Here is a 27399-nt window from a genome sequence, read left to right as displayed (position 1 = left end):
TCAAATGGGGATTAGTCCTGTGAGGACTATCGCAAAGGCCAAAACCCATGTGGGAAGCTCTTTCTCTAAATAAATTAGGACAAGAAATCAATCCTCTTTCTCCTTGACCTGTCTGCAAAATATAATAATAAAGGATATGGGTCTACCTAGTCACCCTAGGACCTGGGTAAGGCAAACATCAGAAAACACAACTGGCCCTGAAGGGGGAAGCATAAACCTAGACTCCTACGGCAATAGCAATACATACACCTTCAGTAAATGGGATGAGCTTAAACCAATTTATTATTTACAAGAATGAGCATGAGCAAAATTAGTTTAAAAATTATTTGAAAATATATAGACAATATAAAAAGTGAGGTTTAGTTTCTAAATATCACATTTTTAACATTTGCTCCCAAAAGTATATTGGTGCAGTGCAGGTGAAAATAAGAATCAATAGTGTGCAATAACAGTACAGATGGCTGGTAAGGACATGTGGATGAGATAAACAACATTCCCCCTTAGAGTGTATACATCCTCTGTCAAGCTTGGAAACCAGTGCACTGCAAAAAGTTGTCGACGTTTCAACCCCCTTAATACAAAAACTTATGGAAGGGTCATCATCAGGACAAAATATTTTTACACAGGAGTCACAAGGGAAGGAGAAAATCATCCTTCAATCAATTTGTAATGGGAAATAATCTCTCTTATATACAACAACTTGTATGCTCAAATTGGACTTACCCCCTAAGGTAAGAACAACCCACCATCCTAACAGCAGTGGGGGAGGACGTTAGTGCCCTGAGTGTTGTAGTGTGGTATGTATCCAACCTGTGGTACATAGCATACTCGCTCAGACTCAATGGGGTATGAAAAAAAAGGAAATTTAATCCAACAATCAGCACTCATGTGGTGACAAATAAGTATCAAAAAAGGGGGAAAGAAAATGGCACAGTATGCTTTTAAAGGGGTTACTTGGAGTAAACTAGGTAACGGACCTTGCCGAGTGCCTATGGGAGTGTGGAGGGGACACTATTTTGAGGAATGTTTCTATGTCATGGGCAGTTATATGTGAGTGTATCATTGTCACAAATGATAAAAACCTGCTGGGCATTACATACAATGGAAACATGAACATAAATCAGCAGAAAAGGGAGGAGCAATAGCAATTCAGAATGTCTCCCACTATCAGACCGAGAAACTCAACCAACTGTCTGACATTACCTATCATTCACCTCAAACCAAAGAAGATCATCTGTGGATTCCCCCAAGGATCGTCCCTCAGCATGACCCTCTTCAATACCTACACGATCCCCCCGGCAGTCACTGTTAAATCACATGGACTCAACATCATCTCCTGCGGTGACGACACACAGCTCATCCTCTCACTGTCTGAACATCCCTCCACTACAAAAGCTAACGTCCACAGAAGCATGATGAACATAGCGGAATGGATGAAGGGAAATATCAAGTACACTTCAACATTTTATGCACCCAAGACCAAAATACCCACCTAAATAACACTGTCATTCCCACTTCATGCTTGGACCTCACCATTCACAGGATTAAAGACTGCTTCTTTTGCATGAACATAATCATGACTGAAATCATCATAATGGTAGTAAGGAAGCCTATCTCATTACGCTTTGGTTGGCTTTGAGGTCATGAGACCACGATCTTCACGTACCATTCTGCAAGCTTGTTATCTAGGGATTCCTTTTGACTAAGAACTGTTGTCCATTCAACAACTCAATGTAGTGCTCAAGGAAATCAGACTCCAGCTCTCCCTACTCTGTAACGTATTCCTATTACCTCACCAGATCATTTAGGTTGAGTTGACAACAGCCCTTGTCATGTACTGAATGAACAGATGTAACATGTAGGTCCTGGCCTCCCCAAAATGCTCATTACCAGGGTATAAAGATCACTAAAGCAGGTTTCCCAAATATGTCTCAACCTTCTTAAGTTGGATCACATCAAGTCTGTTCTTAAAACATTACACTGGCTGGAAGTCAAGATTAAATTCAAATCAATTAAATTAAAAGTTATGAGGGCTTTTTACAAAGTCTTCTGAGAAAAGGGCCAAACCCCTGCAAAAGCTGCCTCCACACATACACCCTGGCTCTGAAACATTCACTCATCAGCTGGTGATCATATATAGCAAGAAGAACTGGCAGCGGTGTCACTTATATTTTGTATCTGCAGGCAGAACCTATTTTAGCAGCAAAATTATTTTTAAGACATCTGCTCTTAAGAAGGAACCCAGATTGAAACTACATATTTTATGTGTTCTAAGTCTTTTGATTTGACCTTTTTCTGAGGTGACTTGGGGCCTTCACTGCCTATAACTCCTCAACTAATAGAGGAGCCACGCCTGTCTTTACCTCATCTCTCCTGGCTTCTTACACCCATTCAATGTTGGCTTTCCATTTCCTTTTTGGCAGCTCATATTCTCTCCTCTTCACCTGTCTCTTCTCTCCCTAGTCTACTGAAAATTGTATCTTTATCTATTAAAAAAATATCTTAATGTTTACACTTTAGCAGGTCTGTGTATTTCAGGGGTATTCAAACTGTGGGGCAGGGCCTCCCGTAGGGGTGCCTCAAGTGATCCCAGTGGGGCATAGGCGCTGGCCAAAAGGAACATTATGCAGGTAACTGTGCTTTGTTTTAAGAAGAAAAAATATTGCTTTTTTTAAAAGGTAACAGAACTTAACTGCAATGTTTAAATAAATCAAGACACGTTGAAACATTGCCAAATTAGAAGAATAATTGTGAAAAATTCTGAGGGGGGAGCCCAATTACTTTTTTTTCCACTGGGGGCTGCGGCATTAACAAGTTTGACAACCATTGGTGTATTTCTTGGAGATAAATATCTTTCCTTATGAAGTTTGTCTCTTCTTGCATTGGCATACCAGTGAACTGTCAATTACATTTTCTCTCTTCTTTGACTAGCCGCTATTACCCCAGTTTCATCAGTCTGAAATAATCATGTGATTTCCATGTAGATTCCCAATCAGTCACTTAAACTACTGTGTGACAGTTGATGCTGGTCGTCTTTTTTCTTGGTCTGATTCGTTTTCAGGGTCGAACCTGTAAGTGCATGCCCTAGCGCATGAGCCTCCCTTTCGAGACTGTTGTGTACAGTAAAGTGCTTGGAGCCTGCCTGTTGCTCACCATTTGATGGTTTGCATGGCACTTTTCTTTACAGCCTTGTAACTTGTCAAAACAGACCTGGCATCACTTCAGTTCTTCTGTGTGGAGGATTGACCAAGCGCTGATTGATTAAACTTACTTAGTGCCTTTCCCTTGCTCTCAACATGATCAGGGTACTATTTTGTTCCTTTTAACTTCTAGTATCCTGCAAACAGAAGGCTTGTGACTGGCAAAAACGTGCCCAGCAGGACAAACAAAATTGCAAAGCTTTATTTTATACAGCTCACTTTCTTTTATTTTGCCAAATCGCCTTTTCTCACTTTCCACTCATGTTTTCTTTTGTTATTGTTTGTGGACGCCCTCCACAATTAACTAGTTCGAAATATTACAAAGCAACATTGTTTCTTTAATTTGTATAATTTCTGAAATTATGCTTTCACACATAATTGTGCAGTATACCCCAATTCACCCTACTTTATAACACACCAATCCAACCCACTGCAATCCAAACAACTGACCCTAATCCAATCCACTCCAACCCATCCCACTCCAATCTTTCCAACGCACCCCAATCTAGTCTGGCCCACTCCAATTCGGCCCACTCTAATCAAAAACAATCTGCCCAACACCATTCCAAAACAATCTGCCACACTCCAATCCAAAACAATCTGCCCCACTCCAATCCAAAACAATATGCCCCACTGCAATCCAAAACAATCTGCCCTACTCCAATCTGCCCCAATCCAAAGCAATCTGCCCCACTGCAAACCAAAATAATCTGCCCCATTCCATTCCAAAACAATCTGCCCAACTGCAGTCCAACTCACTCCAATCTGCCTCACTTTAATACAAAACAATCTGTCCCACTTAAATCTGCGCCACTCCCACCTGCCCCACTTCAATCCAAAACAATCTGCCCCTCTCCAATCCAAAACAATCTATACCACTGCAATTCGTCTCACTCCAATCTGCCCCACTCCAATGCAAAACAATTCGCCCCACTCCAATCCACCTCACCCCAATCTAATCTACCCCTCTCACAACCAGTCTATGCCACACCAACCCAAATCACCCAAAACCAATACACGCCATTCTAATGCACCCTAATACAATTTGCACCACTCCAACCTTCCCAACTCCAAACTGCCCCACTCCAATACAAGACAGTCTGCCCCACTCCAATCCAAAACAATCTGTCCCACTCCAATCTGCCACACTCCAATCTACCCCACTCCAATTCAGAACAGTCTTCCCCACTCAAATCTGCCCCACTTCATTCCAAACCAACCTGGCACCTCCAATCCATTTCAATCTCTCCCACCCCAATGGGCCCCACTCCAACCTGCCCCACTCCAATCCCAAACAACCCACTCTAATCGAAAACAATCTTCCCCACTCCAAATAAATCTACCTCACCTCACACCAATCCAATCCATTCCAATTCATCACAATCCACAACAATCTACCCCGCACCAATCAAATCCACCCCACATCAATCCAACCCACCCCAATCCAGCCCAGTCCAATCGGCCCCACTCCAATCCAATACATATCGCCCCAATCCAATCCACCCCATCCCACTCCACTCCAGTCCAATACACCCCACTCCAGTCCAATCTACTCTACCCCAATCCAACCTATCCCTCTCCAATTCACTCCAATCAAGTCCGCTGCTAACCAATCCACCTCACTCCAATCCAATCCACTTTAATCCACTGCACTCCAATCCAATCAAGTCCACATTAATCATCCCTACTCTTGTTCAATCCACCCCACTCCAAGCCACCTCAATCCATTACAACCCTCTCCAATCAATCACCCCACATCAACCCAATACAATACACCCACCCCAGTCCAATCCACCCCACTCCAATCTAACCCACTCCAATTCAATGCACCACAATCCACTACGCTAATGCACCGCACTCACTCCAATTCAACCCAACTGTCCCATCCACCCAACCGCTATTCAATACATCACACTCAATCGAATCCACCCCATCCTAATACAACCAACTCAATCCAATCCATCCAACTCAATGCAATCCACCCCACTCAAACCAATCCACCACACTCCAATCCACTCATCTCTATCCTACCCCAATCCAATACACCCCATTCAACCCCCCACTCCAGTCCAATTCACTCCATGCCAATCCAATCCACCTCACCTCAGTCTAATCCACCCACTTCAATCCACTCCACTCCATACCACCCCACTTCAATCCACCTTGTCCCACTCCAATCCACCCCTTCCCAGTTCAGCCCACCACACTCCAATCCAATCCATCAGGCCTACCCCACTCCAATCTACCCCACTCCATTACAATCCAGCACACTGCAAACCGCCCAACTCCAATCTAATCCACCCCACCCCAGTTGAATCCACTACAATCAATCCAATCCATCCACCACACCGCACTCTAATCCACCCCAATCCAATCCAACACAGCGCGTAATATCGCACATGGCAACACAGGAATTGGCATCACAGCCCATGACCTCACAAGAAATGACAACAGAAGAAGTGACAACAGTTACATCCTCATACATCCGTTTAGCAGGTCTTTAGTGAGTACATTTGAGTGTGGTACAATAGTTAACAAATGAGATTTTGTGTTGGGATGTGCCAAAAAAAGTGACGAAACCATGATTCAAACTCTAGGCCACAACTTATACATTTTTTTTAAAGCCTGCCACAAAGAAACTGGCATAAAAGAGAAACATGGCAGTAAATCTGTTCTGCTTAATTGGTTGCAAAGTCTGCATTTTAAGATGTCCTATGGGTTTAAGACACCTGCTGCTGAGATCTTTGTGTGCGATATAAATCATCTGCCATGTAAAGTGCTCTGACACCCTGCATTTGGATGAGTAGCACTATAAAAGAAATAAAACAAACCAGTGGCATTTAAATTGTTATTTGTGTAAATACTGTGACAGACCAATACATCCGACTTTCTTACAGTGCATGCATGTCGTGTATACAGGGACGGACCAAAGTCAAAAGCCTGACTCTCTTAACTACCTGTGAAGTTATAACCTGTGTGCCTTTGTTTCCCCTCCAATGCGTTTAGGTGTGAGGCTCCTGATATCTCCCGGCCAGGGTACTCCAACAAAAGGAGGCCTGATGGCCTCTTAACTTCAGCCTTTGTTATGGGCCCAGCTGGAACCTGATAAGCCTCCTCTCCGCTTGAACGTTGCTGCTCCTAAGGAAAATGTGCAGGCGATGCTGAATGTGTCCCTGTGTGTACAATTTATACCGGGACAAGTTTAGCATATTTTTGTGGGACCCAACCTCTTGGCAGGGTAGGCAGCTTCCACCCTGTAAAAAGAAAAATGGGTAGACACAGTCTACCCTCGACTCATGCCCTGATCATATGTGTTTGTAAAGCACACTTTGTGGCATCTTGCCACTGAATATCAGACATTTATTGTTACCCAACTCAATAGTATTCATCTAATCTCTCACAGGAGGATGAAAAGCTAAGTGGACCCAGCAGGATTTGAATCTGCACCCATGGGATCAAACAAAAGTTATTGAGCCGAAAGCATCAACCTTACTGAGACAATAGACTCTGCATAAATTTAGCTTAAATCTGGGCAGTAATTTACTAAAAGGAAAGTCACTTTACCAGCAACTTCAAAGGACCACCTTTTCAGAGCCTGATCCCAAAGATTCACCTCATCGATGCTTAGAGGAGGAGGAATTATTCCTCAACTCTCCCTTCAAGACCTGTTTTAGTGTCCTTCCCTGTTTACAGTGGTGTTGGCATCCCTTTCATGTCATCCACTCTGATGTCTGCCCAATGCTTCCCCACTCCCCCACTTTGTGTTTTGGATCTTTCTTTACCTGTAACATCACAGGTCCTTCACATTCCCTTAGCCCTTCCTGAATTTCCATGATACTTTTGCACTACCCTGCCACACCCCAAACTGCCCTTAGATATCAGTCTAATTTTTTTGAGTCCCTGGCTACCTATTGATCCTTCTCCAGGCCCAATCTGACCTATTCCTTTCTACTACTGCTGATACGTACTGGTCCCACATGCTTCTTCTCTGGCTCTCCACAGCAATTCCCTTTCCTCCCTACCCAGAGTTCTGCATATCCTATTATTAGCAGTTCCTCTGTTCCGGATGCACCTCAGTTACCAACTTGTTTGAGCTGTGACAGTGGGCAGATTCTCCACCTAGCCTGGAGCCTACCCAAAAGCCATTTCCATCTAGAAAACCAACTGAACAATTTTCATCTTGCCCAACCATTTTTTTCAGTCATACTCAGGAACAGTACAAGAGGAATCCTTATTAAAAATGCGTTTATGCCTCTGCCAGTGCCCTCTGCATCCCCCCATGCCCCACCCCGTCACCCTGCCACTCCAGCCTTTTCCTGCCTACCGCTAGTGGAACAGTAAGGCAACTGCTTTGTTTTAACTTATGATCATGAGAAGCCTGTTCAGATACTTCCTCAATCAGAACCAGCAGCAGCTCCTCCGATATGACGGAGAAGCGTTGCCCCCCCCTGCCATCAGCAGCAGCTTCAAAACCTGAAAAACAAAATGATAGTAAACCATGTTTATTATTGTTTTATTTTCTATGGGTGAGACTATGGGGGATATCAGGGAGGAGGAGTGGTGGCACTGCTGTCAGTGCGCATGTGGGTTTGGCCGGCCTTCTCAGGATTGCCAAACCGACATGCGCACCAAGCTGTCTCCAACCCGGACCTTTGTGGCCGGATTGGAGACAGCAGGCAAAGGGTCCTAGTCTGCCTGGAAGCATAAATCGAGGGAGCTCATGCTAATCCTGATGATACTCTCAAGCTGCCAGCAGCATGAGAGCAGAGTTAAGATTGGCCGCAGGGCTGGCTGGGAGCCTGTGCCTGCAGAAGGAGCCCGAAGAGCAGCGATGCAGCAGGTGAGTTTTTTTTCCGTTTTTGTTTTGACTCTGCCACCACTGCCTGCCCCCATGGGCTACTCTGCCCTGACACCAGCCACGACTGATCAGAATGTTCCTTTCCCAAAGAATACACAGTCCCAAAGCTGTCAACTTGTCCACAAATTGTGGCTGTCACCTGGATAAGGGGCACACATGAAACGTTACGATTTGTATCCACTGTTTAATCTCATTACCGAGGCATTTGGCATTTCATAGACATCATGACCACGTTAAGGCAGTGGAAAAACGGAGACAAGGCGATGCTGAGGAGAACGGTCCTGGGCCATGAAGTACTGGTGGAGACTGGGCTACAGAAGGATAGAAGCGAAGAGGCTGTCTGAGGAAGAGAACAGCATTGGCGGACAGGGGAAAGAAGAATTGGGAAGAAGGAGGGCAAGGTTAGGCAGTGAAGGAAACAGAGGATCTGTCGGAACCAGTGGTTAATTTGTGCCAGTTGGTGCCGGTGGGACCCACTGGAACTCACTGTAGGGGATGAGGTCTCTTTCTGACAGCCTGTCTACGTTGTATAAACAGTGCTTCTCTGTCCACACAACATTAATGGCTCCTCTGGCAACCCGGCGTGACTGACAGAGCAACAGGGAGCCTGTGTGAATGAGAGCGAGCAAGCATGCATGTATGCTAATCCGGGCTTTATGTGGGGTCCGTGCTCAGCACCTGCAGCATTTAAAAATAGACCTTGAAGTGAGCCCCTAAAGCACCCTCTCCTTCAAGTCCTTAACTTTAGAAGCAGACACAAGATTGCTTTGTCGACATTGTGCGCAGGACCCCTAAAGGCAATCCAAACCAATGATGCATACACTGTTACAGTTCACGTTTAACTTCATGGAGCATGGTGTATGTTTCCTTACTTCTTAAGGCAGTTTTTTCCTACATGTTGTTTCTGCCTTTTTTTTTAAAGTACCACATTAGTCCTGTATAGAGCACTTTTTGGCACTGAGTTTCCTCTAGGTGTCAGAGTAAATTCAGAAAGTGCATGAGAGTTCATGATGTAACGATAAAGACCCCATGAGTCGAGAGTGAAAGTCATGCACGTTTCTAACAGTGCCAGTTAAGGTGCCCTCTTTCTCCTGGTTCTACACCTGCGCACGAGCAGCATGTTTGCTAAGGTGCTAAAAGTCAAAGTCACCTCCAGACAAAGCATACAGCAACTGACTAGAATAACACAACGGATTTCTCAGCCTTTACAAGTCCGGTTTTGAAATGTTTTGTTACAGAAACCAAATAGGTATCAACCTGCGACAAATCTTTGCCTGGAACCTTTCATGTCATTTGAAGAGGGGGAAGGCTCACGAAGAGCTGAACATGCAAACCTCTGCGTACAAAGGTCACGCTGCGTGGGCGGGTCAGGAGACGTTTTGATACAAACGAGGGAAACTGTACAGCCCTAAACAGGGTTGGGCGGGGCTACAGGTCGTCAGGTCTGATGGTATGTTAATACCTGCCGGGAGCGACAGTGGGCGTGGCAATGGGTGGCAGTCGGGCAGGAATGTGTACACAGAGCACGTTTCGGTATTCCAAGTTCTGCTTCACTTCCAGGTGACCTTGAGGGCACTAGCTTGTCAGCAAACCAGCTCACCTGTTGCGGAACCTCTCTGCATGCACCTTTTAGGCACTGTCTACCGTCCCACCTCTCCTTCTAGCCTCCTCAGCTCATCCTGGAAGCCAAGTATGTATTGCGTGTGTTGTGCTTCTTTCCGGCAGTGTGCCCACACACTAGTACAGCAGAAAAACGGTCCAGGCTTTGCATTTGACGATCCGTATATATCTTTACATCGACTGATTATCAATTTCCCTCCTAGCGAACTAGCGAAGACCTTTTGATTTTGATAATCGTTAGACCTTTTGGGGGGCTCTTTCAGCCAGACTCCTTCACACATAGGTCAGTTTTGTGTCATTTACATTATCTTCTGCCAACTACAGTGGTTCCGTCATCTACATACATTGGTTAACTTCCTTCTGAGTGACAACATCCTGACCTTTCACAAAGAGTACATTCATATATAAAGTAGTTTCCTTCAGTGTCAGGGACTACTAAGGCACTGTGTCCTTTCTGATACCAAAAATGATTTTTGCTTTTAGCTAATGTTATTTTATTTGATTGACAAGGACCCAGCAGCTTCCCCAACGATAAAGTTTTGCAAAATAAACAGGACAAAAAAAGCAATGACAACCAAAAAGCTGGTAGGAAACGCCATACTGCTAGCTTTGCAAATTACTGTTTCCACATATCGTCCCTTTCATCTACCCACCTATTTCTCTTACAACTCTTTTGCGGTCTTGCCATTTTCTCCGCATATCTTTCCAGCACCATAACCCACCTGCGTTCCTTTCCATTTAGACATCCATATGTCCTTCTAGACAATTTTAAAGATCAACTGCCTACATATATGTTCGTCTGTACATATATATCTCTATTCTGCTCAGTATAATATGCACTTTATCAATTTACCTCTGAGTCGTTGCTCTATCAAGCTCTTGTGCATTTATCCATGTACACATTTCTTTGCTGCTCATCTGTTTCTCTATCTGGCCCACCAGCTCTATTCCTAAAGCAATTCATTTGTTCATCTCCGATCTATCTTCACATTGTGCTATCTCTATCAAACATTCTACCTGTCTTATCAGTTTATTCATTGCTATGCGAAACAATTGGTCTGTCTCTCAGTCTCTGCATCTGTTTATCCATTTTTCCCTAAGCTATATATCCCTCAGTCAATCTAGCCCTGCTCAAGTTATTCACCAGACATCCTACTAATTTGTACATTGAGTCACCTTTCTTCCCTGGTCCATCTGCCTCTCAGTCTATATATTCCTCAGTCTGTCCACTGTTCTATCAATTGGTATGGTCATCTATCCGCCTCCCACCTATTCATCTATTCACAGACAGAACGGTTACCATACGATTGGTGCATCTCTATCAATGCTCATAAGCGCTCTGGTTAGGACCAATTATACCTACACTATACTGTAAATATCATAGATATGCTGTGTGTACTTAAATGATTTTACTAGCCGTTTCTTTCTACTTGATAGTTCAAGGAGTACACCCCACCGTTTATGTTTGGTGTTATTAGTAACTGCAATGCTCATTACCTTATGTTGTTGTGCACACTTTCTACATTTCATTTTGTTTTAGTTTAAACCTAACTCTAGTTTTGGTTCAAAATAAAACAACTTACTGCCTCACTACCACTGTGACTCTTGGAACTGTGCCATACTTCAAGAAGCACAATTTATTAAACCTGTATTCTTTTTGTTAAACTGGAGTTTATTATGAATTCCAGAATGGCAGGTTGGGCCGATGGAGGGTAATTGCCCAATTGTTTCAGAATACTGCTTACTTCATTTACTCTGTTAGTAAACATTTTTAAGTGGGTATACATTCTGACTAATCTGTTGAAGGAATCCAAACCCTAGCCTGTTATATATGGGATAAAGTACTCCTGGTGTACACTATAAGGATATTGCAAGTCACCAAGGCGTTCCATGACCATATAGTGTTACATGTTCTAAAGCTGATTTCCTTTATAGGTTTATGAAACTCCAAGGTGACTTGCAATATCTTTATCACGTATGGAAGGGGGTTTATTCCTTATAGTACATGGTCACACCATCACCTTTCCCACAGACCACTTAATTCGTTGGTGTGTAGCTCTTTCATATGAAAGAGAGAAGAGATTTGCAAACATGAAGAATAGAAATAGAATCTCTAGTGCAATCGAAAACACACCAAAAAGTGGTTAGATATTAGTTGCAAAACGATACTAGAATCAAGACAGTTTTTTTCTAAAAAAGTTAATTGAATCAGAATGTGTAGAAAAATAAAGAAAGATTCTAGGATTTTAAAAATTATTCAGACAGTGCAAAATAAACAACAAAATAAACATGTTGTCATAAATATCACCTTTCTGCTTGTCACTATAGAGATAGAAAAACAGCAGGTACTGTGACATCAGTACTCAAATGAACGAAGTTGTTAGAGTTCAGTGGCTATGTCATTTCTTTATAATAGGCGACTGGATGCATCACAAGGCCTCTTCTATTATAAAGAAAATAGACTTTTTTTTGTATGGAGATTGCAGAATCCCATTGATCTTATATACATACTTTTTTCTCAAGGGAGAACCAAGGTACATAGCCCCCCAACCACCATACATATATTCCTGCATGTAGCTAAAATATTAATATCATAGGGGTAGTGCCATTCAAGTGTTAAATGTACCAACGTCCTTTAAAATACAGAGGCAGTAAGTGTTTTGAAAAGGACAGATAGTTACGAAGGCCATAGAGGTGAAGTCCCGTAATAACACAGTTAAACATAGATCTGTGGAGGCATCAAGATGATAACACTGACTCTCACAACATTGTGAAAGAGAAGTTAATAAGACTAAATCTACACAATTACGTTGACAACACATTTACCTTCACAGTATTTTGGTAGTCGAAATTATTGTCATAGCTCCGGGTTAATGTTTGGACTCTGATATGTGACGCAGAACTACCACATATTTAAAGAGCATCTATGCTGCTTTGCAAATCTGTGAATACAAGGTTTAAGGGTTAATTGGGAAACATGCACAGGTGTTGTAGGAACTAGCGAAAGGGTAGTACGGGTACTGCACTTCCTTTAAAAAGTTAATGCATTTTACTCTTTTGGTAAACCCATGGTTGCAGTCACTCTTACAATAAATGTCACTTCTCCTACTAGATATGCAAAAAATATGAGACATACATTTTACATCTGAAAATAATCAGTCTTGTTCAGTTCTTCAAAAATGGCGCCCGCATCCTAGATAAGACAGACTACTCGAAAGTCAAAACAACCTGATCAGGTTTGACCATGAGCCCCGGGTTAGTCTTGTTTGAAATACAGGTGCATTTGCTCAGAGGTGTCTATATATCTTTACTTATCTAGAATGGAAATTATGTAGTCCTGTCATAATTTTTATCATTTTCATATTGGATTTGCCTTGGCATGCAGACTGCTTTGCTGACTGCAGATACAAAGTGGTTACTCCTACTCAGATGGTTGTGCAGCAGTTCGTTTTTTGCCTTTGATGGAATGTGATTTTTTTTTTTAATTTACTGTTTTATATCACATTAATTGTGCCATTTTGCTATTTCATAATGCAGCACTAGTGGATGATGGACAGTTCAGCACAAGGATACCAAGAGTAGGCACTTCTTGAATCTGTCATGGAGAACACACAACTCTGTAAAATGTGTCAAACACTCTTTCTAATCCTCTCTTGTTCCTGATTTCTCTTCGATCCTTATTCTTCCCTTACGTATTGTAATTAAACCATCATACAAACAACATAACAAAATACACCCTAGGTTGATTTATACATAGAAGTTCCACATTAATTATGGATCATCCCCTATCTAAATTTTTACGAAATCTAAATTGATATTCCAGTTCAATTATCCAAACAGATGAAATAGGATTTGAGTTGTCATGATGTGTGAATTAGACCCTTGGACCGTCACAACCTAAACACAAGATAGGTTCTTTGCTGCACCTAGTCTGCAGCGGAAGTGAATCGTGGATACCCATTTTACTGCCTTCCTGTTTGAAAATAAAGTCATAAAAGCAGTTCAGGACGCTCACAAAAAATACAGATGTAGTATGTTCATGTAAAGGACCATCACCATTATAGTCTATAGACATAACGTTTGAGTTTATGATTAACCTTATATAGTAAAAACACTAATATCAACATTTGCTGTGCTGTTATTCAACTAAATCACAGCTATACGTTTATAAGACATTCTAAGAAGAGCTGCATAAGTTGGATTTTTTTTTCAAAGCAATTTATTGAGAATTTGCAGAGCTGGTTTTCTAGTGTAGGTGAGTGAGCCCCACAAGTAGTATGAAAAAGACAAACATCCTTATCATCATTTTACAACTCTACATTGTATAAAAATTCTTTCCAAAATTAGACATGCGCTGATTGACACAAAGAAGCATGACGCTGCCTGAACTTTAGATGATTTTCTGCACGGTTGCAAGTTACAAAATAGATGAATTTTGCAAAACCTGGCACCAATCCTAGCCTACCATTCTGGTGTCATCAACACAATCTTCATGCTAAGGTTGGCGTAATTTTGTCCTGCAATTGCTGTAGCAGAAAGCAGACCTTGCTGTGGTAATTTGAGCTGAAAATACGACTTTCTGGTTCCTCCATTTATCATATCCTCTTGTGACCAATATGGAGGAATTGATATAGATTAATCAAAGCACACAGGTGTGTTATTGGGAGCTTTTTGTGCACATTTATTGAAAAGTGACAAATCTATTAGCTATCAAAACAACGAGGGTCCAATATAATGGCCATCTCAGTCACATCTACAGTGGTGTTATATATGCATCCGGAGTAATATTTTGCATGCATTTTAATGAAAAAAATACTCCTAACAAAAGGAACCCGAATCTAAGGCATCAAAATTATTATTGACATCACTAAGTTAATCGGCGCAGGGAAACAGCCATTTCTTACTACAATTAACCACTGTGTGAAACAGCTGAGTTACAAATAACATCTAACAACTGAGAACGTTTAATTTCCCATTCAAGTTCAAATAACAACTATTCAATGTACGATGTTGCCCAATGTTAGCATTATTGTGACATTTTTTTTACCCACTGGTCTCAGAGGGAATACAGAAAGCAAGCTAGATCTAGAAAAACGATCGACAGAAAGACATTGGTTAAATCAGCCATGTAGCGTGGGCCCGTTTAGGGTAGATTCAAGTCAGATTTTCCGGATTCTCTCTATGACAATAATGTAGTTATGCTCATTTACGTAGAGAGTGGTTAACCCTGACATTCTTGCATGAGTCAGATCCTACGTTGACAGCCATGGTATAAATAATGTATTCTATATGCACCAACGGTGGTCAAGTACATCAAAGTAAGAGCCTAGTGTTTCATAAATTCTTCAAATAGGGAGCCACAGAGCAACTTTCCTTTTAAATACTTTTTGTCAAAATAATTTCACACAGTGCACAATTGTAGCTCATACCAGCAAGAGTTTTACAGGATGATTCAGAAACAAATGTGGAACTCTAACCAGTCATCAGCATAGATATATACCTTGCATAGTTCCCAGTATTTTGTGATTTTCACAGATCTCATACTCAAGGAAAAACTAGGACTTAGTGTGGGCCTTGCTTACCGTCAGCATAAATGGCTTTAGGGAGGGGTGAGGAGGGATTTAGTTGGGAAATGCAAGTACAAAACACCCACCTACACAAGGATACGCCTTTTGCTATTCACAGTCTACATTTCAAAAGTTACTTCAGCCAAAAAAGTCCCAAAACAGTTGAAAGTGTACTCCAGTCAAGCCATAGAGTAAGGCTCACTCAGACATACTCAAGACACTGCAGAAGAAAACAATGGAACCAGAATGAAAATAATACCCGATAGGAATTAAAATTCAAGGAACAAAATTATATTAACTTTTAAAATAAATATAAAATTGTCTTTAATTTGAAAAATAATATACATTTAATGAAATCATTTTTGTTTCATTAAAAAGTACGTTATTGAATATTTAAGTAATAAATAAAACTTTATTTTTTTTTACAAATAATTCTGTACTTAAATTTAAATACATTTTATTTCTTTAAATGTAGGTGGGATTTTTATTTTAAAGTTAAATAACTATAAGTTCAATAATCAATCATTCAATAAATATTTATAGCAATGTGATGCAACGTTTTATTTGATTAATTCTAGATTTTAAAAAACATATACAATTATTTAACATTAATGTTTTATATTAACATGTCTATTATTGTTTTTCAAGCTATACTTGAGCGATACATTTTCCTGTACTTTACATTAAGATCGGTGCCTTCTTGGCAGACACCTCTGATTTAAATGCGAAAAGATACTAGAATCAACTTTGCACTTGTAAATCTTAATCTGGGCGTCTCCACCACGGGGAGCAAATTTACACTCAGAAATAATTAATAGAAAAAAGTGGAAAGTTACTTCTAGATGCAGGAGTAGATTTGCACTTGAGTAAACCTACATCTGTAAATGTACCTTTATGAATAGGACCCTTTTTATCTAGAAAGCCATTCCCATTTAGATCAGAATTGCCCCCGCCCTCTTAAAATTAAGGAAAGCCACACCTCTTCATTGAGAGTATCCACCCTTGTCTTTCAGGCACTGAAGAATCCCCTCTATGCCGAACATTACCGTTTCACTGTTAGGTACCCATTGTGTTGTTGAAACAAGTAGAATTCCTGACAATGCACCGCAGGCTCTAGTCCTCTGTTCATATATCCATTCCTGGCTAGGCTTGCTCTATACAATACTTCTGTATGTCAAACAAACAAAATGTCCTCAACTTCAGGCTTTCAGCCGCTATTATATAACTTGTGAGGCAAATCTGAATTATCCAAATTAGTGACTCCTTTTTTAAAGGAATTCTTAAGGTTAAATGACTTGCAAAATATGTTTTAAAAAAACTATGGGAACAATGCAAAACACAGTGCAAGCCTATGTTCCACCGCCTGTCTTCATGCAGCTGATTGTCAGTTAGCAGCTGCTGTCAAGCTCTGCCATGAACTGTTATTAGTGTCAACAAAGCACACATACTGACAAATACTAAACTGCAGAAGGCAGCGCAAGGTATGAAAACCGATTTTGTATTTACCGGAGTTGAGACCTAGACCTTCATAAGTTCAGTAAAATGGTTAAAGTAACATTCCAGCACCTGCAATCATGTTGAGCAGTATGGACATGAAACCAGTAACACGACAACCTTGCACACACACCTCAGCTTTATGCTGGTCCTCACAATAGAGTCTGATCTGCATTTTCTAGTCAAAGCGGAAGATGTTTTCTCTTGGCATTCCAGAACTTTTAACTAATAGGATGTATTTCAAAGAAACCCTACCAGGGATCTGTCATCTTCACACTTCCATCAAGCCAAGTAATGTTTTAAGACAATGTTTCTGCCTAAGACATACTTGCATAACTCCACAGCTTATGGAAACGCCTTGATTCCTGGTATAACAAATAGAGCCTCGTAAAGAGCCTGTGGTGTGATGTGTGCATCCTTTCGAGGAGTTAGTATTGTATTCCGCTTACTCCCTGCTGCTCAGGCCATGCTACATAGGTGACGATGGCATAAAAATGCCTTAGTGAGTGGTAACATGTGCCCGCTCGCCAATAACATTGACAACAAAGTGACTTTCCTTTTTTTCAGACGAATGTGCTTGTTTATTTCATGACTCATTTTATTTGTTAAAGTAACAAATTCTCTGCGGTTTCTGGCTGTGTGACACAGTACAGGCCAGGACCATTTACCCAGGGATTGTTGTATCTAGGAGTACATTCCAGGCAAGACTGGCTTCCTTGCAGAGTCACTTCTTGTTTGGAAAATGTGTTTCTTTTTTCTCTCAAATGTGCATCATGTTCGCTATAATTGCATTCATTGTACCAGAGATACCTTTTCTCTGAACTTTTTATGTTGTCACCACTTTAGGCAGCCTATCTGAATAGTCATGGAACCTACATTTGAATAATCTCATTCCAGCTACACTTACTGGTACTGTTGCCTTTTCCACAGTGTATTCATCTTCAGGAGTTTCGTAATGCAGTGGCCTTCTGTTCACAGGACAGGGTGCGCCATTTCAGAGTGTCTGTTGTACTGCGACATTTGTTGTCATTTGGGATTGGAATGTTCTATGTTGTTGCAACTTCTTAGTTTTCTACAGCACTGGTGAGGCCGGGATTCCTTTGTCTGTCCGATACTGTTATGTTACAATGTCGAAATAATTGTCGGTGGATGACAGATGTTTCTTTTTTGCGTCTGCTGGTTTACCATTATTCTGCCATGATTACTTGTTACCCAGAAACCTATTGTGAGGCAGTCTCCAATCGACTATCACAAAGCTCACATTTACCTTTTTACATGCATGCAGCTAAGCATCTTGGGCCTGGTTTAAGAAAAGTGGTGCTGCACCCAGTGGAGCGCCACTTTTCTTGGTCCCCTTTGCAGCCCCCTAATGCCACCATGTGTGTGCCGTACCTAAGATGCAGCGCACCATGGTGGTAATTAAGAAACTAATAAAAAAATTACACTAGTTTGGAGTTTTGAAGGATTAGCATAAAAAAAATGTAAACTAATCCTGCAAAGCTCTTTGAGGCCCATTGTAATCAATGATGTGCCCCCTTTTAACGCATGCTCTGATCAGGCGTTAAAAGTGCAGCAAAAAATGAAGCAAAGAAAATCTCTTAAATTTGTTTGCGCCATTTTTTCAGCCCCCCTAATGAGGGTATGCCCCCCTTGCAGACATTATGCCAGGCACAGGCATAATGTAGCGCAAAAGGTTACAAAGTGTAGCAATGCGTGCATTGCGCCACTTTGTAAATATGGCACGGGGGTTTTGGCCTTGTTGGGCCACATTAGCGTAAAAAAATTACACTAATGTGGCGCATGGAGGTGCTAGGGGCTCTTAAATATGCCCCTTAGTGTCAAGCGACTCTCCCGGGTTGCTCTTGTATGGCTCTCATCTGTAGAATTCAGTTCTTTGTGCATAACTGCTCATACTTCTGCACTATAGTTGGCTTTTTTTCTGTTAAATAGATTTTTTGCACAGTTGTTTTTTTATGTTCTGCTCAATCTGTTACTTCTTTTCTATATGCCCTAAATACTCTCTTCGATTCTGTCCATTTAATGCTGTGTATGTTGAAGTGTAACCAGATAAAACAGCTAAATCTGTCTCCTTTATGAGGTCGGGGGTATTTTTAAGGGGTGAAATCCTGCATAATTCCTGATTGTTGGGTTTTTGCTTTTGTTTATCTTGCCTATTTTTTTCCTTTCAGTTCTGTGTTTTTTCACGGAATTGTCATCTGCTGGAGACAGGTTTGAACAGAAAATGTATCTGTGTTTTGTAGAAATTATTAAATTATTGAGACATTTTATGCTCGAGCTAATCTCCCATCAATATTACATGAGATTTTTGTATGCAAAATATTTCCTGACATGCAGTTTTTATGCGGAAAGCCAGTACAATGTATTCTGTGTAATATGTATTAAGCGAGGGAAATAATTCACAGATTTCCTAACCCAAATCCATGAATCCTATTGCAATACTATTTATGAATTTGGATCTTTGGGTCTTGTTAGTTGGATTGTGAAACCGTAGCTGCTGTTGTTTTCTATTAGGCCGATGCTTTCGCTTCTCTTGAAAGCTGGTGAAAAACTGGTATTTTAAATTACTTGACGGACATGCAGTAATTTCCATGCTTTCATTACCAATTGGTTCAATTTTTGGTCACTGTCTAATAAAGATAAAACAGAAATCGCAACTTGATTTATATGTTGACATTGGTTATATGCTATTAGGGAGATCTCTAGGATTAATTGTAATCTTTGGTAGTATGTTCTCGCTCATAGGTTTGTGTGATGGCTGCTGCAGCTTCTTCTATTCCCAGGCCTGCATCCCTCCTGGTCAAGTTCTTTCATGCTGGAGCCTTCATCCAAGTAGATGTGTTACCTAGTTCAGTATCCGTTTTCAAATGTAGCTTTTGCACATCTATCAAGCCTACTGTATGTCTTAGTAATGATGAGAAACTGTATCATTTGTTGTGGTCGTTCTAAGACAACCGCAAACAACATATGATTCATAGACTCAACCTTCACCTCCATCACCATGTGTAAGTGGAGACAAGGGAATAAGAGGGTAGGATGTTAAGGAGGAAGTGAAAGGAGTAGAGAGTGATAGATAGTTCTATGCACATAACAAGGTGCCACCCAAGAGCAAGAGACAGTGTAATAGAGACAGAAGTAAGACAGTGTTTTTCAGATTTTGTAATCAGTGACTCTTTCGAAACACAACATTATAGAGATGTCAGATGCAACAAACACTTGAGTGAGCAGCATAACTTATTCTAGGTATTTTATGATGAAAATGCTAAGGTTTAAACCTCTGTTCAAGGATAAGGGGGGCCACTTGATGGTTGAAAGAAAATAATATGACCTATGCTTGCAATGCATAACTTTCTCGGGTACTCCTCTGACTGTACATGTGGCCTGGCACTCAGGCCTCACTACCCTTTCAAGTGAGCTTTCACCAGGGTGGCCTGGGAATCATCAGGAGGGGTAGCTTGGGTTACATCCTTGCCCCAAGATGCAAGAGAACAGGACTTCTGATTTTTGATTAGGGGACGTATGAACCAGACAACAGGTGATTTGTAAAAGTAACACAAATCCTATTTTATTTGATGTTTTGCAATATATTTCACAGAATAATATACAGAAGTGCTCTGTGGGCCAGAATCAAGAAGTATTTTCAGAATATTGTACAAAGGATCAGGGCGTATTCAAACTGGCTTTCATTGAGTTCATTCATGTATCGGTTTAAGGCAAGTGTGGAATTGCTGCCTATCACCTGATATAGAGTGTTGTGAACATGCAGCTATGTGTCATCAGCATATATCTTATTAACATCACATGGGTATATGAACTCATGGTGGTGTGATAGCATATGCGCTCACCATTAACAATGATATTGTTAAAGATAGGAGTAAACCAAAACCTTCCCATAGAATAAATGAGATTGGTAACTAGATGTAAGAAGATTGTGTATTAAGGAGAACACGAGGTCACACCTGTACAACTTGGAGTATGTGGATTTCTCGATTAAATGTGTGACGTCTAAGTTGAGCACATCCTGAACTACTACAGCCACATAAGCTTAAGGGTTTGCTTAGGCCATCCATTCAGGTTATCAGATCAGACAAGAAGTGAGACCTTGAAGAGTGATCCAAAATAGAGATCAGGCACCAGAGAAAGGTTTGGTGGAGCCTAGTCAGAAGTCAAAAGTAATGCTGGTTGTCCATGAATTCTAATGCAGACCAGATGCAACAATGTGATTTTATTGCAGTTGCTGGTCTATATTAAATGTGGATCTATCTGCTAGTTGTGCGGAATATCTCTCCTAAAGCCTTGGTTGTTACCATGGGAGCTGTGAGGGGTAGTCAACATTATCAATACACTGTCCTTTGAGGCAGTGAATGGTGTGCAGTAATTTCCTCATTTGCATATCATTTATATGATGCCATAGGATTAGCTGGTACAGTGCTGTGTTTTAGCCTTTCAGCTGAATTTAATTGATGCTGATCATTGCTTGGAGTTGGATCAAGCTGGAATCTATAAGGTGGGACCAATTCATAAATCCCGTTTTAGGTGAAATGTGTGCTTATTGACAACACCGGCTGGATTTACCTTTGCAAACAATTAACAATAGGATACCTAGTAGCTGTCTATTTACTCTAACATGTGTAACTCAAGACTGCAAATAAATGTTTAGGGATAACTCCCAGGAAAGTGGTGGGAAGTGTTTTATTGCTATTGTCATGCTTAGACTGTTTACTGCGTACAGGTGATCCCTATGATTATTTCTAGCATATCTATTATTAAATTGGATTGCACATATAATCTGTGAATAATCTGCATTGTGCCACAGACTTCCAAAATCGCTCTTTAGTGCAACAGGCTGATGTATGAAAAAGTAGCTGGAGGAACCCCAGAATTTAAAGGTTGATTTCTATTATGGAACCACAGCATGTAGTCAGTAGAGTCACAACAAGTCTATAGAACAACTAAGTGGTCAATTTAGTGATAAACCTCCGGCTGAATTTTCCAGGGCGTGTGTTGTAGAATGTGTTATGCCACCACAAAATGTAATGACTATATTGGGCACTATGAAGAGAGTGGCTAGACACCTTGACAATCTAAATAATGTATTAACAAATTTGCACCTGGGTTATGCACATTGCTTTCTCACCAGTGCATTTTCTAGGGATTAGACAAGGATCAGATTAACGTTGTGTCAAAATTAGGATAGCTGCATTTTAAAAATCGTTTTATAAGGTATATGCTTTCTGAAATTGGAAAATTACTAACCAAGGGTGATTGTTGTTGTTTACTAAAACGGCTACAGTGGGACTAAGAAAGTCAGACTCCTAAAGGCCTCCTAAAAGCATGAAATCATAAAAGCAATAAAATAAAATTTGATTAGCTCACAGACTTACAAGACTGAAACAGGGCCATGTTAATTATCAAAATGGTGTCACAAAACATTTTTTCGAACCAATAATAGATGCCGCATGATTAAACTACTTTTAAAGCAGTACACATGATGAACTTATTGAAGGCTCCAGTAGCTTTCACATGTTTAATGGAACATGAATAAGTTATTCAAGAGTGGTATTTTTGCTTATTATTGTTAAGTTTCATTCAGTTTACACACCAGCAAAAAAGAAAATAGAGATAAAAAATAGAAAATGTACATTAGAAAATGCACAGTAATAAATCCTTAAATATATTTACTCCACTGTAGTGCCACATATGCCATTGCTATAACTGAATTTTCCTAGATCACTACCATTATCCAATAGCTATTAGCACTTCTATTGTATCTTTTAAGTGTACATCCAGTTTCATAATCAATGTGACATTTTCAGGATTCATCAGTTCATGAATAATGAACTTTGATTAGACTTCATCAAGGGTAACAAAAATGTTTACATTATTAAAAACAGTGATGTGAACAACTTTATTTCATAAAAACAAAATATTAAAGACTACTTGCAGTCCCTGGCCTAACAAGAACATTGCCTTTCTGAGACAGACAGCCCCTGTAGGCAACCAGTAATAACCAGGAAAAGAGGAAACTGACATGTGAAATTAAAACAAGATCTGCATGTCTCTAAAGTCATAGGCTACCTAAAGTAACTATACCCTAGACCAATGTCTGATGATATAAACATTTGCTGTAAGAAGGTAATTTACCAATTAGCTGAGATTATCGTGTCTACTCCAAGTGGAGGTAATGAGTTTCAGTTCATATCTAAATTGGGAATTCAATACCACATAGCATTTTCAATGTATTTTGCATATTTCAATTGAAGGATCATCTGTCCAAAACCTGTTTAACCCCCTGAGTGGGAAAGCTGGTGTATTACGTTTGTGTGGTGCCTGCAATATTTTATAAATGTTCAATAAACTTGATTGCCATAGAATTCACTTATTTGAAACAAAATTCAACCCAAGTTGGTTATATGACAGTAGTCAGTCATAGTATGATTCCTTGTGGGAGATCTAGAATTTAACACATTGCCAGAGCTGTCTATTAAGTCTTCTTCAAATGTAAAAAGTGGTTCAAACTAATATTTGTTCCCCTTTCAGACTGGTTTTGGTCAACCATGCCATTGCTATGAATTGGAATATGATTGAACCTATCCCTCGTTTGAAGACATCAGAATCATAGCCCACTAATAGGAAGCGGTCAACAGCACAAAGGTACCAGAGACTAGTGTGTGGTGTGAGTGTGACTTACTTATATTGTGTGGATTAGTTACTGGTTAACTTAAATGTGGCTATGACTTGGTGTTTCATGGAAGAGGTGGTCCCAGCAAGGACGTCTGATTTGAGGGTAGATATAAGCAGTTTTCATGGTGCTCGCATTAGCGTATTCCTGGTGTTGTGAGCAATCTAAGAGTAAGGAGTGAGGATTATATTTTGTTCCAAACAATCCTGAGCTAAGCAAAATATATATTTTTTAATCAAACAATTAAAGAGGCAGAAAACTGTAGAGATGTGTTTTGAGTGGAGAAACTACCTCTAACAAAATAAAAGAACAAGAGTATGGTGGGATGGAGTTTTCTTAAGGAAATACTGCCACACCTTGCATTGGCAAGCCCGCCTACATTTTTTAGAGAATCCTTGATCCACGAGCCACCCACCAGTGTTCAGACCGCAGCATATGTATACTAACCTTCTTCTCTGGATGCCTTCTCCCCGCCAAGCACCCCTTACATAGGTTTTGACTGCAAAATAAAATAAATGCAATCTTTGTCATTTTCAGATTGTTCACCTGACCTTCTTGAAGTAGTGTGAAGGACAAGCCTGTGACAATTTAGGAGAAATGCTTAACAGGTCAAGATCGTCAAAGACCTGGTCATGATATTTGTACAACTTACTATTTAAAACATGTTTTTTTGATCTGAAAAGCGTTTAGCAATTCATGATTATTAATATTAGAAATACTTTGCATGAGATCTGTGGTCCAGAAGAAATTATTTTCAGTTTTTCTGCTGCAGAATGTATGAAACGATTCTGGTGTCTGAATGTTTTTCCAGGTGCTGAGGGAAGTCTACGATGCTAATGACCAGGTCTATTTCCAGTTCCCTGTGGCCAACTTGACCCTTGCTCCACTGAGCGACATTGTAGATGGTTATAGTCAAATGCCTACGTCTGGTGATCACCACCTGCCCGCAACTTTGTACGTGCCGGGATACACACTAGGAGGACAGACCAGCAGAGGTAACACACTTTCAGCCACTGTACGTGCCTGGGCGCTCCAAAAAATCGGCAGCAATGTCATTAGAACCGCACACTCTCGGGGCTGTGGTTGCTAACCCTCCTCCGAGGGGCACTTCAGACTGAGGGTGTTGTAGTGATAACCCCTCATCAAAGCGACACTGCCAGCTCTGGGTGCTATAGAAACAGTCCCTCGTTGTATGATGCCAGCAAAGACTGCGTGTTGTGAGGAGCAACCCTTCATGGAAGGGTGTGTAAAAGCAGTCCACGTCCACTGGGCGCTGTACAGATCATTAAGGGTTGGTACAATCCCTTGTCTGCAAAACACTGCAACCTATAGGCACCGTGAGTGGGGCAAACCCTCTTCCCTGTGGCACTGCACATTTGGTTCTTCGTGCGGTGGTGGCGGCAGGCCATCATCCCAGAAACACAGCATAGCTCTTGGGTTTTAGAAGTAATACCTTCTCTCAAGAAATTTGCAAAATGTGGGATCTGCAAGAGAGATTTCTCCTCCTAGCAGCATGAACACTGACGGCAGCCATCAATGGGCGCTGTAGCGGCAACCCCTCCTCCCAGGAACACTCATTCCCTCTAGTGGGGACATCGCGCAGGGGTTGGTGATGAAACGGATTAGTAGCCCATAGTGCCTCACCCCACCCATGATGCTGACATAAAAAAAGAGAGCCTGACCCTTATTCCACCCTCCCCCATTCTACCCTACCGCAGGCCAGCATTGTCAGAAAAAAATCAAGCAAAAAAGAATTACAAAAAAATAAACAAAAAATTACACGATCAAGAATTCCCCTCCTGAAATAATAGTAACCCCACCCTCAAATAGCCCAGGGTGTGTAATCTGGTGAGGCGTGCTGCGGTCAGACGGGACTTTAGGCAGCAGAGAGCCGGGAGAGAGACGCGTCTATGGGGGATAATCCCGCAATTTAGCGTTTATGAAATCACAGAGACATCTGGCTTCAGGGAGGGCCCCGCGGTCACGAACGCACGACGGAAATGCACCTTACACGCGCACAGCGGGAAGCAGAGACACAAGATGGCAAACCTGGCTGGGGTTTGGATCAGCTGGAGGGGCGTGGCGGGCAAAGCCCGGAGGGGGAGGGCTGGGAGCGGAGAGCTGAGGAACACACAAGGCGACTGAACCCTATAACGTATGCTGCGAATGGCACAGCCTGAGTATTGTAAAGTGGGCATAGTGCCGCCCTCCGCTAAAATGTGCACGGAGGATACGAACACGTGCAGGCTAGATTGCCATAGGTTTTTTTGAGCATTTTACCGAGTGCACACGGCGCAGTGGGGTTAATGCTATGCGGAAGATATTGGACGACATCCATGACTTAAAATGTGTATTTAAATTAAACATTCTTGTAGTAAGCATGTAAAGAATGACGTCATAAGTGCATCTACAGGTACAAGGTGTAACATGGTACGATGCCGTACTGACACGTGCCATATGAAGTGCCCAATGTCAAAAACAGAATGGCAGTAACCTTGTCAGATGGCCAGATGCACTGTTAAAAGTACCACATGACATGTGCAATGTGACAACTGCTTGGCATGTAAAATAAGGACACCGCTCTGCCCACCCTTCTGCCGTTTTGTACCATTATATCTTTCTTGCCCTGGAGTACTGCACTCTCCCTTCCGCCTTTATCACTGTTTCTTCCTGTCAGAATCCTCTTTTTTCTCTACCTGGACATCACCCCCCCGCCCGCATTACTCCCCCAGCCTGCCGTCTGACCTTCCATCACTCCTGACACATATGACCCAAATCCCCTCTGCCTTCCCCGGTCTTCCTGGCTCAGGCTGCCTCTTCTATCGGTACAGCAATCTGTCCCCCTTCCTGTTCTCCTTATTTCCTCTCTACCGCCATCTCTCTATGCCTTCCTGGTTTACATCTTCTCATTTTTCCTCCCTTTACTTCTCCTGCCTCTGTCCCTTCTGCCCATTAATTCTCTACCCACCACAGTCTAGCTTCTTCTTTCTATCATCCTCACCCCCTGCCGCTCATGTCGTTCCCCCTTTCTTGCATTCCACCTCTAATTATTTCCTCTTTGCTTACCTCTTAAACCAAATCTTTCATCCCCGCACTTTCCCTCCTCTCACTCGCCTTCCCTTCGTCTTCCTTCTCTCTCTTTCTCGCCCCTCTCATTTTCTTACACTTTCTTTTCTTGCTCTCTACTCCCCTGTTCACCTTCGCCTTTCCCCCCCTGTGCGTACTTTCATCTCTCCCTGCCTTGACTGCTCCCTCTCTCTCCATATCTGCCTCCTCCCCCACGCCCTCGCCTTACCTCTCCCTTCCATGTCTTCCTACGCTCCCTCTCTCACGCCCACTGCTTCTCCTGCCCCTAACCCGGGCGCCTCTCCCCCCGCCGACCAGGGGCCCAGGCGCCGCTTTCACCGGCCTTACCTGCGGGAGGGGTTCGGGGCAGTCCGCCAGCCTCAAGCTATCCAGCGGTCCCGGGTGTTGTTCCTCATGTGGGACGGAGAGGGGGTTCCCGGCCGCACAGCCTCCCCCTATCTGGATGCTACGATTGATCAGTCCCAGACACGAGAACGTGGATAAATGGCAGCGATCAGAAAGAAAACAATCCCAGGCGTAAAAAGGCTGCCGTAAAAATGGTAATCTCGGCGGTGATTTTTTTCTTCTATTTAAAAAAAAATATATAAATCAAAGCCAGATGCCACAAGGCGAAAAGATCCGGCTGATCTGGAAAACAGGGCTGGATCTGGGCGAGGGAGGGAGGGAGATGACAGAGTGAGAGAGAGAGAGCGAAGGAGACGTCACGAGAGACTAAACCAACCTCCTAAGCAGGAGCAGGAGAAAACACACAGATCTACTGTATTACAGAAAGGGGAACCCGGCGCTTCAACGATTTACACCACCTAGTGCTGCGGTGAGGGATATATCCTGTAATCGGCAGCTCCCGCAGGTCCCACCGCTCAACAAGACAGA

The 27399-nt window shown here is 41.8% G+C and overlaps 1 protein-coding gene across 8 annotated transcripts in view; it reads right to left on the bottom strand.

Annotated features, from left to right (window-relative positions):
• EPB41L1 (erythrocyte membrane protein band 4.1 like 1) overlaps positions 1 to 27180 on the bottom strand; it is a 458763-nt gene extending 431583 nt beyond the window's left edge. For all 8 annotated transcript variants that reach the window (XM_069243684.1, XM_069243688.1, XM_069243694.1 and 5 more), the window contains exon 1: positions 26854 to 27180. The gene's annotated coding sequence lies outside the window, so the exon portion shown is untranslated. The remainder of the gene's footprint in view (positions 1 to 26853) is intronic.
• Between the last annotated feature and the right edge of the window lie 219 nt (positions 27181 to 27399).

Source organism: Pleurodeles waltl, chromosome 7, assembly GCF_031143425.1.
Source record: "Pleurodeles waltl isolate 20211129_DDA chromosome 7, aPleWal1.hap1.20221129, whole genome shotgun sequence".
NCBI classification, from domain to species: Eukaryota; Metazoa; Chordata; class Amphibia; order Caudata; family Salamandridae; genus Pleurodeles; species Pleurodeles waltl.
This window is presented reverse-complemented; position numbering and strand designations above follow the sequence as displayed.